Below are 14,291 nucleotides of genomic sequence, written 5' to 3'. Positions count from 1 at the left end.
AATAACTGGATCATTTCTTGGAACGTAAATTTTATCCCTTAAAAGGATTGCTGTTACAAAACCTTTGATCAAGCTTTAAAAATAAAGAAGTTATTGTAACTTGTGCAGAAAGTTCCACTGAATCAAATTTGAGAGAATTAACATCAAGTATAATGAACCCAAATGCAAGGGAAACAAAGCGAAACCTAGACACAATGGAATGGGTAATAGAGAAGAACAAGGAAGCAAAGGAATGGACTTTTCAAAAGTGAACAACTGGAAGACTGCTCTGCACGTTCACCCTTTCCGCTGAAGAAGATTCCTTTGACACAGCTTTAAAAATAAAGAAGTTAATGCATTGTGAACAAAATGTTTCCTTGACGCAAATATGAGAGAATATATATCAACTATAATATCCCAAACTGCAATAGGAACAAAGGGAAAACTAGACTCAATAGAATGTGAAATAGAGAAGAACAAGTAAGAAAAGAAATTATTTTTTCGAAAGGGAATAACTGGATCATTTCTTTGAACGTAAATTTTATGACTTAAAAGGATTGCTGTTACAAAACCTGTGATCAAGCTTTAAGTATAAAGAAGTTATTGCAACTTGTACAGAAAGTTCCATTGAATCAAATTTGAGAGAATTAACATCAAAGGGAAAAAATAACTACATAGAAAAGGAAATAGAGAAGAACAAGTATCCAAAAGGAATGGATTTTTCAAAAGGAAATACCTGGATGATTTCTCTGCAATTCACTCTTTCCACTTAATAGGATGCCTGTTATGAAACCTTTGATCCAGCTTAAATATAAAGAAGACAATGCATTGTGCACAAAATGTTTTATTGAAATAAATATGAGAGAATTGATATCAACTATAATATCCCCAAATGCAAAAGGAAGAAAGAAAAAACCAAAATCAATAGAATGTGAAATAGAGAAAAACAAGTTAGAAAAGGAAGTGTTTTTTCGAAAGGGAATAACTGGATCATTTCTAGGAACGTAAATTTTATGCCTTAAAAGGATTGCTGTTACAAAACATTTGATCAAGCTTTAAAAATAAAGAAGTTATTGTAACTTGTGCAGAAAGTTCCACTGAATCAAATTTGAGAGAATTAACATCAAGTATAATGAACCCAAATGCAAGGGAAACAAAGCGAAACCTAGACACAATGGAATGGGTAATAGAGAAGAACAAGGAAGCAAAGGAATGGACTTTTCAAAAGTGAACAACTGGAAGACTGCTCTGCACATTCACCCTTTCCGCTGAAGAAGATTCCTTTGACACAGCTTTAAAAATAAAGAAGTTAATGCATTGTGAACAAAATGTTTCCTTGACGCAAATATGAGAGAATATATATCAACTATAATATCCCAAACTGCAATAGGAACAAAGGGAAAACTAGACTCAATAGAATGTGAAATAGAGAAGAACAAGTAAGAAAAGAAATTATTTTTTCGAAAGGGAATAACTGGATCATTTCTTTGAACGTAAATTTTATGACTTAAAAGGATTGCTGTTACAAAACCTTTGATCAAGCTTTAAGTATAAAGAAGTTATTGCAACTTTTACAGAAAGTTCCAATTTTATGACTTAAAAGGATGGCTGTTACAAAACGTTTGATCAAGCTTTAAAAATAAAGAAGTTATTGTAACTTCTACAGAAAGTTCCATTGAATCGAATTTGAGAGAATTAACATCAAAGGGACAACTTAACTACATAGAAAAGGAAATAGAGAAGAAAAAGTATCCAAAAGGAATGGATTTTTCAAAAGGAAATAACTGAAACATTTCTCTGCAATTCACTCTTTCCACTTAATAGGACGCCTGTTATGAAGCCTTTGATCCAGCTTAAATATAAAGAAGATAATGCATTGTACACCAAATGTTTCATTGAAGGAAATATGAGAGAATTGATATCAACTCTAATATCCCGAAATTCAAAAGGAACAAAGAAAAAACTGAAATCAACAGAATGTGAAATAGAGAAGAACAAGTAAAAAAGGGATTGTTTTTTCGAAAGGGAATAACTGGATCATTTCTTGGAACGTAAATTTTATGCCTTAAAAGGATTGCTGTTACAAAACCTTTGATCAAGCTTTAAGTATAAAGAAGTTATTGTAACTTCTACAGAAAGTTCCATTGAATCAAATTTGAGAGAATTAACATCAACTATAATGAACCCAAATCCAAGGGAAGCAAAGCGAAACCTAGACACAATTGAAAGGGTAATAGAGAAGAACAAACAAGCAATGGAATGGACTTTTTAAAAGTGAACAACTGGAAGACTGCTCTGCACGTTCACCCTTTCCGCTGAAGAAGATTCCTTTGACACAGCTTTAAATATAAAGAAGTTAATGCATTGTGCACAAAATGATCCCTTGACACAAATATGAGAGAATATATATCAACTCTAATATCTCGAAATGCAAAAGGAACAAAGAAAAAACTGAAATCAATAGAATGTGAAATAGAGAAGAACAAGTAAGCAAAGGAATTGTTTCTTTCAAAGGGAATAACTGGATCATTTCTTTGAAGGTAAATTTTATGACTTAAAAGGATTGCTGTTACAAAACCTTTGATCAAGCTTTAAAAATAAAGAAGTTATTGGAACTTGTACAGAAAGTTCCACTGAATCAAATTTGAGAGAATTAACATCAAAGGGAAAAAATAACTACATAGAAAAGGAAATAGAGAAGAACAAGTATCCAAAAGGAATGGATTTTTCAAAAGGAAATACCTCGATGATTTCTCTGCATTTCACTCTTTCCACTTAATAGGATGCCTGTTATGTAACCTTTGATCCAGCTTAAATATAAAGAAGGCAATGCATTGTGCACAAAATGTTTTATTGAATAAATATGAGAGAATTGATATCAACTATAATATCCCCAAATGCAAAAGGAAGAAAGAAAAAACCAAAATCTATAGAATGTGAAATAGAGAAAAACAAGTTAGAAAAGGAATTGTTTTTTCGAAAGGGAATAACTGGATCATTTCTTGGAACATAAATTTTATGCCTTAAAAGGATTGCTGTTACAAAACCTTTGATCAAGCTTTAAAAATAAAGAAGTTATTGTAACTTGTGCAGAAAGTTCCACTGAATCAAATTTGAGAGAATTAACATCAAGTATAATGAACCCAAATGCAAGGGAAACAAAGCGAAACCTAGACACAATGGAATGGGTAATAGAGAAGAACAAGGAAGCAAAGGAATGGACTTTTCAAAAGTGAAAAACTGGAAGACTGCTCTGCACGTTCACCCTTTCCGCTGAAGAAGATTCCTTTGACACAGCTTTAAAAATAAAGAAGTTAATGCATTGTGAACAAAATGTTTCCTTGACGCAAATATGAGAGAATATATATCAACTATAATATCCCAAACTACAATAGGAACAAAGGGAAAACTAGACTCAATAGAATGTGAAATAGAGAAGAACAAGTAAGAAAAGAAATTATTTTTTCGAAAGGGAATAACTGGATCATTTCTTTGAACGTAAATTTTATGACTTAAAAGGATTGCTGTTACAAAACCTTTGATCAAGCTTTAAGTATAAAGAAGTTATTGCAACTTGTACAGAATGTTCCATTGAATCAAATTTGAGAGAATTAACATCAAAGGGAAAAAATAACTACATAGAAAAGGAAATAGAGAAGAACAAGTATCCAAAAGGAATGGATTTTTCAAAAGGAAATACCTAGATGATTTCTCTGCAATTCACTCTTTCCACTTAATAGGATGCCTGTTATGAAACCTTTGATCCAGCTTAAATATAAAGAAGACAATGCATTGTGCACAAAATGTTTTATTGAAGTAAATATGAGAGAATTGATATCAACTATAATATCCCCAAATGCAAAAGGAAGAAAGAAAAAACCAAAATCAATAGAATGTGAAATAGAGAAAAACAAGTTAGAAAAGGAAGTGTTTTTTCGAAAGGGAATAACTGGATCATTTCTTGGAACGTAAATTTTATGCCTTAAAAGGATTGCTGTTACAAAACATTTGATCAAGCTTTAAAAATAAAGAAGTTATTGTAACTTGTGCAGAAAGTTCCACTGAATCAAATTTGAGAGAATTAACATCAAGTATAATGAACCCAAATGCAAGGGAAACAAAGCGAAACCTAGACACAATGGAATGGGTAATAGAGAAGAACAAGGAAGCAAAGGAATGGACTTTTCAAAAGTGAAAAACTGGAAGACTGCTCTGCACGTTCAACCTTTCCGCTGAAGAAGATTCCTTTGACACAGCTTTAAAAATAAAGAAGTTAATGCATTGTGAACAAAATGTTTCCTTGACGCAAATATGAGAGAATATATATCAACTATAATATCCCAAACTACAATAGGAACAAAGGGAAAACTAGACTCAATAGAATGTGAAATAGAGAAGAACAAGTAAGAAAAGAAATTATTTTTTCGAAAGGGAATAACTGGATCATTTCTTTGAACGTAAATTTTATGACTTAAAAGGATTGCTGTTACAAAACCTTTGATCAAGCTTTAAGTATAAAGAAGTTATTGCAACTTGTACAGAATGTTCCATTGAATCAAATTTGAGAGAATTAACATCAAAGGGAAAAAATAACTACATAGAAAAGGAAATAGAGAAGAACAAGTATCCAAAAGGAATGGATTTTTCAAAAGGAAATACCTAGATGATTTCTCTGCAATTCACTCTTTCCACTTAATAGGATGCCTGTTATGAAACCTTTGATCCAGCTTAAATATAAAGAAGACAATGCATTGTGCACAAAATGTTTTATTGAAGTAAATATGAGAGAATTGATATCAACTATAATATCCCCAAATGCAAAAGGAAGAAAGAAAAAACCAAAATCAATAGAATGTGAAATAGAGAAAAACAAGTTAGAAAAGGAAGTGTTTTTTCGAAAGGGAATAACTGGATCATTTCTTGGAACGTAAATTTTATGCCTTAAAAGGATTGCTGTTACAAAACCTTTGATCAAGCTTTAAAAATAAAGAAGTTATTGTAACTTGTGCAGAAAGTTCCACTGAATCAAATTTGAGAGAATTAACATCAAGTATAATGAACCCAAATGCAAGGGAAACAAAGCGAAACCTAGACACAATGGAATGGGTAATAGAGAAGAACAAGGAAGCAAAGGAATGGACTTTTCAAAAGTGAAAAACTGGAAGACTGCTCTGCACGTTCAACCTTTCCGCTGAAGAAGATTCCTTTGACACAGCTTTAAAAATAAAGAAGTTAATGCATTGTGAACAAAATGTTTCCTTGACGCAAATATGAGAGAATATATATCAACTATAATATCCCAAACTACAATAGGAACAAAGGGAAAACTAGACTCAATAGAATGTGAAATAGAGAAGAACAAGTAAGAAAAGAAATTATTTTTTCGAAAGGGAATAACTGGATCATTTCTTTGAACGTAAATTTTATGACTTAAAAGGATTGCTGTTACAAAACCTTTGATCAAGCTTTAAGTATAAAGAAGTTATTGCAACTTGTACAGAATGTTCCATTGAATCAAATTTGAGAGAATTAACATCAAAGGGAAAAAATAACTACATAGAAAAGGAAATAGAGAAGAACAAGTATCCAAAAGGAATGGATTTTTCAAAAGGAAATACCTAGATGATTTCTCTGCAATTCACTCTTTCCACTTAATAGGATGCCTGTTATGAAATCTTTGATCCAGCTTAAATATAAAGAAGACAATGCATTGTGCACAAAATGTTTTATTGAAGTAAATATGAGAGAATTGATATCAACTATAATATCCCCAAATGCAAAAGGAAGAAAGAAAAAACCAAAATCAATAGAATGTGAAATAGAGAAAAACAAGTTAGAAAAGGAAGTGTTTTTTCGAAAGGGAATAACTGGATCATTTCTTGGAACGTAAATTTTATGCCTTAAAAGGATTGCTGTTACAAAACATTTGATCAAGCTTTAAAAATAAAGAAGTTATTGTAACTTGTGCAGAAAGTTCCACTGAATCAAATTTGAGAGAATTAACATCAAGTATAATGAACCCAAATGCAAGGGAAACAAAGCGAAACCTAGACACAATGGAATGGGTAATAGAGAAGAACAAGGAAGCAAAGGAATGGACTTTTCAAAAGTGAAAAACTGGAAGACTGCTCTGCACGTTCAACCTTTCCGCTGAAGAAGATTCCTTTGACACAGCTTTAAAAATGAAGAAGTTAATGCATTGTGAACAAAATGTTTCCTTGACGCAAATATGAGAGAATATATATCAACTATAATATCCCAAACTGCAATAGGAACAAAGGGAAAACTAGACTCAATAGAATGTAAAATAGAGAAGAACAAGTAAGAAAAGAAATTATTTTTTCGAAAGGGAATAACTGGATCATTTCTTTGAACGTAAATTTTATGACTTAAAAGGATTGCTGTTACAAAACCTTTGATCAAGCTTTAAGTATAAAGAAGTTATTGCAACTTTTACAGAAAGTTCCAATTTTATGACTTAAAAGGATGGCTGTTACAAAACGTTTGATCAAGCTTTAAAAATAAAGAAGTTATTGTAACTTGTGCAGAAAGTTCCACTGAATCAAATTTGAGAGAATTAATATCAAGTATAATGAACCCAAATGCAAGGGAAACAAAGCGAAACCTAGACACAATGGAATGGGTAATAGAGAAGAACAAGGAAGCAAAGGAATGGACTTTTCAAAAGTGAACAACTGGAAGACTGCTCTGCACGTTCACCCTTTCCGCTGAAGAAGATTCCTTTGACAAAGCTTTAAAAATAAAGAAGTTAATGCATTGTGCACAAAATGTTTTATTGAAGTAAATATGAGAGAATTGATATCAACTATAATATCCCCAAATGCAAAAGGAAGAAAGAAAAAGCCAAAATCAATAGAATGTGAAATAGAGAAAAACAAGTTAGAAAAGGAATTGTTTTTTCGAAAGGGAATAACTGGATCATTTCTTGGAACGTAAATTTTATGCCTTAAAAGGATTGCTGTTACAAAACCTTTGATCAAGCTTTAAAAATAAAGAAGTTATTGTAACTTGTGCAGAAAGTTCCACTGAATCAAATTTGAGAGAATTAACATCAAGTATAATGAACCCAAATGCAAGGGAAACAAAGCGAAACCTAGACACAATGGAATGGGTAATAGAGAAGAACAAGGAAGCAAAGGAATGGACTTTTCAAAAGTGAACAACTGGAAGACTGCTCTGCACGTTCACCCTTTCCGCTGAAGAAGATTCCTTTGACACAGCTTTAAAAATAAAGAAGTTAATGCATTGTGAACAAAATGTTTCCTTGACGCAAATATGAGAGAATATATATCAACTATAATATCCCAAACTGCAATAGGAACAAAGGGAAAACTAGACTCAATAGAATGTGAAATAGAGAAGAACAAGTAAGAAAAGAAATTATTTTTTCGAAAGGGAATAACTGGATCATTTCTTTGAACGTAAATTTTATGACTTAAAAGGATTGCTGTTACAAAACCTGTGATCAAGCTTTAAGTATAAAGAAGTTATTGCAACTTGTACAGAAAGTTCCATTGAATCAAATTTGAGAGAATTAACATCAAAGGGAAAAAATAACTACATAGAAAAGGAAATAGAGAAGAACAAGTATCCAAAAGGAATGGATTTTTCAAAAGGAAATACCTGGATGATTTCTCTGCAATTCACTCTTTCCACTTAATAGGATGCCTGTTATGAAACCTTTGATCCAGCTTAAATATAAAGAAGACAATGCATTGTGCACAAAATGTTTTATTGAAATAAATATGAGAGAATTGATATCAACTATAATATCCCCAAATGCAAAAGTAAGAAAGAAAAAACCAAAATCAATAGAATGTGAAATAGAGAAAAACAAGTTAGAAAAGGAAGTGTTTTTTCGAAAGGGAATAACTGGATCATTTCTTGGAACGTAAATTTTATGCCTTAAAAGGATTGCTGTTACAAAACATTTGATCAAGCTTTAAAAATAAAGAAGTTATTGTAACTTGTGCAGAAAGTTCCACTGAATCAAATTTGAGAGAATTAACATCAAGTATAATGAACCCAAATGCAAGGGAAACAAAGCGAAACCTAGACACAATGGAATGGGTAATAGAGAAGAACAAGGAAGCAAAGGAATGGACTTTTCAAAGTGAACAACTGGAAGACTGCTCTGCACATTCACCCTTTCCGCTGAAGAAGATTCCTTTGACACAGCTTTAAAAATAAAGAAGTTAATGCATTGTGAACAAAATGTTTCCTTGACGCAAATATGAGAGAATATATATCAACTATAATATCCCAAACTGCAATAGGAACAAAGGGAAAACTAGACTCAATAGAATGTGAAATAGAGAAGAACAAGTAAGAAAAGAAATTATTTTTTCGAAAGGGAATAAGTGGATCATTTCTTTGAACGTAAATTTTATGACTTAAAAGGATTGCTGTTACAAAACCTTTGATCAAGCTTTAAGTATAAAGAAGTTATTGCAACTTGTACAGAATGTTCCATTGAATCAAATTTGAGAGAATTAACATCAAAGGGAAAAAATAACTACATAGAAAAGGAAATAGAGAAGAACAAGTATCCAAAAGGAATGGATTTTTCAAAAGGAAATACCTAGATGATTTCTCTGCAATTCACTCTTTCCACTTAATAGGATGCCTGTTATGAAACCTTTGATCCAGCTTAAATATAAAGAAGACAATGCATTGTGCACAAAATGTTTTATTGAAGTAAATATGAGAGAATTGATATCAACTATAATATCCCCAAATGCAAAAGGAAGAAAGAAAAAACCAAAATCAATAGAATGTGAAATAGAGAAAAACAAGTTAGAAAAGGAAGTGTTTTTTCGAAAGGGAATAACTGGATCATTTCTTGGAACGTAAATTTTATGCCTTAAAAGGATTGCTGTTACAAAACATTTGATCAAGCTTTAAAAATAAAGAAGTTATTGTAACTTGTGCAGAAAGTTCCACTGAATCAAATTTGAGAGAATTAACATCAAGTATAATGAACCCAAATGCAAGGGAAACAAAGCGAAACCTAGACACAATGGAATGGGTAATAGAGAAGAACAAGGAAGCAAAGGAATGGACTTTTCAAAAGTGAAAAAATGGAAGACTGCTCTGCACGTTCAACCTTTCCGCTGAAGAAGATTCCTTTGACACAGCTTTAAAAATGAAGAAGTTAATGCATTGTGAACAAAATGTTTCCTTGACGCAAATATGAGAGAATATATATCAACTATAATATCCCAAACTGCAATAGGAACAAAGGGAAAACTAGACTCAATAGAATGTGAAATAGAGAAGAACAAGTAAGAAAAGAAATTATTTTTTCGAAAGGGAATAAGTGGATCATTTCTTTGAACGTAAATTTTATGACTTAAAAGGATTGCTGTTACAAAACCTTTGATCAAGCTTTAAGTATAAAGAAGTTATTGCAACTTTTACAGAAAGTTCCAATTTTATGACTTAAAAGGATGGCTGTTACAAAACGTTTGATCAAGCTTTAAAAATAAAGAAGTTATTGTAACTTGTGCAGAAAGTTCCACTGAATCAAATTTGAGAGAATTAATATCAAGTATAATGAACCCAAATGCAAGGGAAACAAAGCGAAACCTAGACACAATGGAATGGGTAATAGAGAAGAACAAGGAAGCAAAGGAATGGACTTTTCAAAAGTGAACAACTGGAAGACTGCTCTTCACGTTCACCCTTTCCGCTGAAGAAGATTCCTTTGACAAAGCTTTAAAAATAAAGAAGTTAATGCATTGTGCACAAAATGTTTTATTGAAGTAAATATGAGAGAATTGATATCAACTATAATATCCCCAAATACAAAAGGAAGAAAGAAAAAGCCAAAATCAATAGAATGTGAAATAGAGAAAAACAAGTTAGAAAAGGAATTGTTTTTTCGAAAGGGAATAACTGGATCATTTCTTGGAACGTAAATTTTATCCCTTAAAAGGATTGCTGTTACAAAACCTTTGATCAAGCTTTAAAAATAAAGAAGTTATTGTAACTTGTGCAGAAAGTTCCACTGAATCAAATTTGAGAGAATTAACATCAAGTATAATGAACCCAAATGCAAGGGAAACAAAGCGAAACCTAGACACAATGGAATGGGTAATAGAGAAGAACAAGGAAGCAAAGGAATGGACTTTTCAAAAGTGAACAACTGGAAGACTGCTCTGCACGTTCACCCTTTCCGCTGAAGAAGATTCCTTTGACACAGCTTTAAAAATAAAGAAGTTAATGCATTGTGAACAAAATGTTTCCTTGACGCAAATATGAGAGAATATATATCAACTATAATATCCCAAACTGCAATAGGAACAAAGGGAAAACTAGACTCAATAGAATGTGAAATAGAGAAGAACAAGTAAGAAAAGAAATTATTTTTTCGAAAGGGAATAACTGGATCATTTCTTTGAACGTAAATTTTATGACTTAAAAGGATTGCTGTTACAAAACCTGTGATCAAGCTTTAAGTATAAAGAAGTTATTGCAACTTGTACAGAAAGTTCCATTGAATCAAATTTGAGAGAATTAACATCAAAGGGAAAAAATAACTACATAGAAAAGGAAATAGAGAAGAACAAGTATCCAAAAGGAATGGATTTTTCAAAAGGAAATACCTGGATGATTTCTCTGCAATTCACTCTTTCCACTTAATAGGATGCCTGTTATGAAACCTTTGATCCAGCTTAAATATAAAGAAGACAATGCATTGTGCACAAAATGTTTTATTGAAATAAATATGAGAGAATTGATATCAACTATAATATCCCCAAATGCAAAAGGAAGAAAGAAAAAACCAAAATCAATAGAATGTGAAATAGAGAAAAACAAGTTAGAAAAGGAAGTGTTTTTTCGAAAGGGAATAACTGGATCATTTCTAGGAACGTAAATTTTATGCCTTAAAAGGATTGCTGTTACAAAACATTTGATCAAGCTTTAAAAATAAAGAAGTTATTGTAACTTGTGCAGAAAGTTCCACTGAATCAAATTTGAGAGAATTAACATCAAGTATAATGAACCCAAATGCAAGGGAAACAAAGCGAAACCTAGACACAATGGAATGGGTAATAGAGAAGAACAAGGAAGCAAAGGAATGGACTTTTCAAAAGTGAACAACTGGAAGACTGCTCTGCACATTCACCCTTTCCGCTGAAGAAGATTCCTTTGACACAGCTTTAAAAATAAACAAGTTAATGCATTGTGAACAAAATGTTTCCTTGACGCAAATATGAGAGAATATATATCAACTATAATATCCCAAACTGCAATAGGAACAAAGGGAAAACTAGACTCAATAGAATGTGAAATAGAGAAGAACAAGTAAGAAAAGAAATTATTTTTTCGAAAGGGAATAACTGGATCATTTCTTTGAACGTAAATTTTATGACTTAAAAGGATTGCTGTTACAAAACCTTTGATCAAGCTTTAAGTATAAAGAAGTTATTGCAACTTTTACAGAAAGTTCCAATTTTATGACTTAAAAGGATGGCTGTTACAAAACGTTTGATCAAGCTTTAAAAATAAAGAAGTTATTGTAACTTCTACAGAAAGTTCCATTGAATCGAATTTGAGAGAATTAACATCAAAGGGACAACTTAACTACATAGAAAAGGAAATAGAGAAGAAAAAGTATCCAAAAGGAATGGATTTTTCAAAAGGAAATAACTGAAACATTTCTCTGCAATTCACTCTTTCCACTTAATAGGACGCCTGTTATGAAGCCTTTGATCCAGCTTAAATATAAAGAAGATAATGCATTGTACACCAAATGTTTCATTGAAGGAAATATGAGAGAATTGATATCAACTCTAATATCCCGAAATTCAAAAGGAACAAAGAAAAAACTGAAATCAACAGAATGTGAAATAGAGAAGAACAAGTAAAAAAGGGATTGTTTTTTCGAAAGGGAATAACTGGATCATTTCTTTGAATTTAAATTTTATGACTGAAAAGGATTGCTGTTAGAAAACCTGTGATCAAGCTTTAAGTATAAAGAAGTTATTGTAACTTCTACAGAAAGTTCCATTGAATCAAATTTGAGAGAATTAACATCAACTATAATGAACCCAAATCCAAGGGAAGCAAAGCGAAACCTAGACACAATTGAAAGGGTAATAGAGAAGAACAAACAAGCAATGGAATGGACTTTTTAAAAGTGAACAACTGGAAGACTGCTCTGCACGTTCACCCTTTCCGCTGAAGAAGATTCCTTTGACACAGCTTTAAATATAAAGAAGTTAATGCATTGTGCACAAAATGATCCCTTGACACAAATATGAGAGAATATATATCAACTCTAATATCTCGAAATGCAAAAGGAACAAAGAAAAAACTGAAATCAATAGAATGTGAAATAGAGAAGAACAAGTAAGCAAAGGAATTGTTTCTTTCAAAGGGAATAACTGGATCATTTCTTTGAAGGTAAATTTTATGACTTAAAAGGATTGCTGTTACAAAACCTTTGATCAAGCTTTAAAAATAAAGAAGTTATTGGAACTTGTACAGAAAGTTCCACTGAATCAAATTTGAGAGAATTAACATCAAAGGGAAAAAATAACTACATAGAAAAGGAAATAGAGAAGAACAAGTATCCAAAAGGAATGGATTTTTCAAAAGGAAATACCTCGATGATTTCTCTGCATTTCACTCTTTCCACTTAATAGGATGCCTTTTATGTAACCTTTGATCCAGCTTAAATATAAAGAAGGCAATGCATTGTGCACAAAATGTTTTATTGAATAAATATGAGAGAATTGATATCAACTATAATATCCCCAAATGCAAAAGGAAGAAAGAAAAAAACAAAATCTATAGAATGTGAAATAGAGAAAAACAAGTTAGAAAAGGAATTGTTTTTTCGAAAGGGAATAACTGGATCATTTCTTGGAACATAAATTTTATGCCTTAAAAGGATTGCTGTTACAAAACCTTTGATCAAGCTTTAAAAATAAAGAAGTTATTGTAACTTGTGCAGAAAGTTCCACTGAATCAAATTTGAGAGAATTAACATCAAGTATAATGAACCCAAATGCAAGGGAAACAAAGCCAAACCTAGACACAATGGAATGGGTAATAGAGAAGAACAAGGAAGCAAAGGAATGGACTTTTCAAAAGTGAAAAACTGGAAGACTGCTCTGCACGTTCACCCTTTCCGCTGAAGAAGATTCCTTTGACACAGCTTTAAAAATAAAGAAGTTAATGCATTGTGAACAAAATGTTTCCTTGACGCAAATATGAGAGAATATATATCAACTATAATATCCCAAACTGCAATAGGAACAAAGGGAAAACTAGACTCAATAGAATGTGAAATAGAGAAGAACAAGTAAGAAAAGAAATTATTTTTTCGAAAGGGAATAACTGGATCATTTCTTTGAACGTAAATTTTATGACTTAAAAGGATTGCTGTTACAAAACCTTTGATCAAGCTTTAAGTATAAAGAAGTTATTGCAACTTGTACAGAATGTTCCATTGAATCAAATTTGAGAGAATTAACATGAAAGGGAAAAAATAACTACATAGAAAAGGAAATAGAGAAGAACAAGTATCCAAAAGGAATGGATTTTTCAAAAGGAAATACCTAGATGATTTCTCTGCAATTCACTCTTTCCACTTAATAGGATGCCTGTTATGAAACCTTTGATCCAGCTTAAATATAAAGAAGACAATGCATTGTGCACAAAATGTTTTATTGAAGTAAATATGAGAGAATTGATATCAACTATAATATCCCCAAATGCAAAAGGAAGAAAGAAAAAACCAAAATCAATAGAATGTGAAATAGAGAAAAACAAGTTAGAAAAGGAAGTGTTTTTTCGAAAGGGAATAACTGGATCATTTCTTGGAACGTAAATTTTATGCCTTAAAAGGATTGCTGTTACAAAACATTTGATCAAGCTTTAAAAATAAAGAAGTTATTGTAACTTGTGCAGAAAGTTCCACTGAATCAAATTTGAGAGAATTAACATCAAGTATAATGAACCCAAATGCAAGGGAAACAAAGCGAAACCTAGACACAATGGAATGGGTAATAGATAAGAACAAGGAAGCAAAGGAATGGACTTTTCAAAAGTGAAAAACTGGAAGACTGCTCTGCACGTTCAACCTTTCCGCTGAAGAAGATTCCTTTGACACAGCTTTAAAAATGAAGAAGTTAATGCATTGTGAACAAAATGTTTCCTTGACGCAAATATGAGAGAATATATATCAACTATAATATCCCAAACTGCAATAGGAACAAAGGGAAAACTAGACTCAATAGAATGTGAAATACAGAAGAACAAGTAAGAAAAGAAATTAT

This window comes from Sminthopsis crassicaudata, chromosome 5 (assembly GCF_048593235.1).
Source record: "Sminthopsis crassicaudata isolate SCR6 chromosome 5, ASM4859323v1, whole genome shotgun sequence".
NCBI classification, from domain to species: Eukaryota; Metazoa; Chordata; class Mammalia; order Dasyuromorphia; family Dasyuridae; genus Sminthopsis; species Sminthopsis crassicaudata.
Note: the sequence above shows the minus strand (reverse complement) of the source record.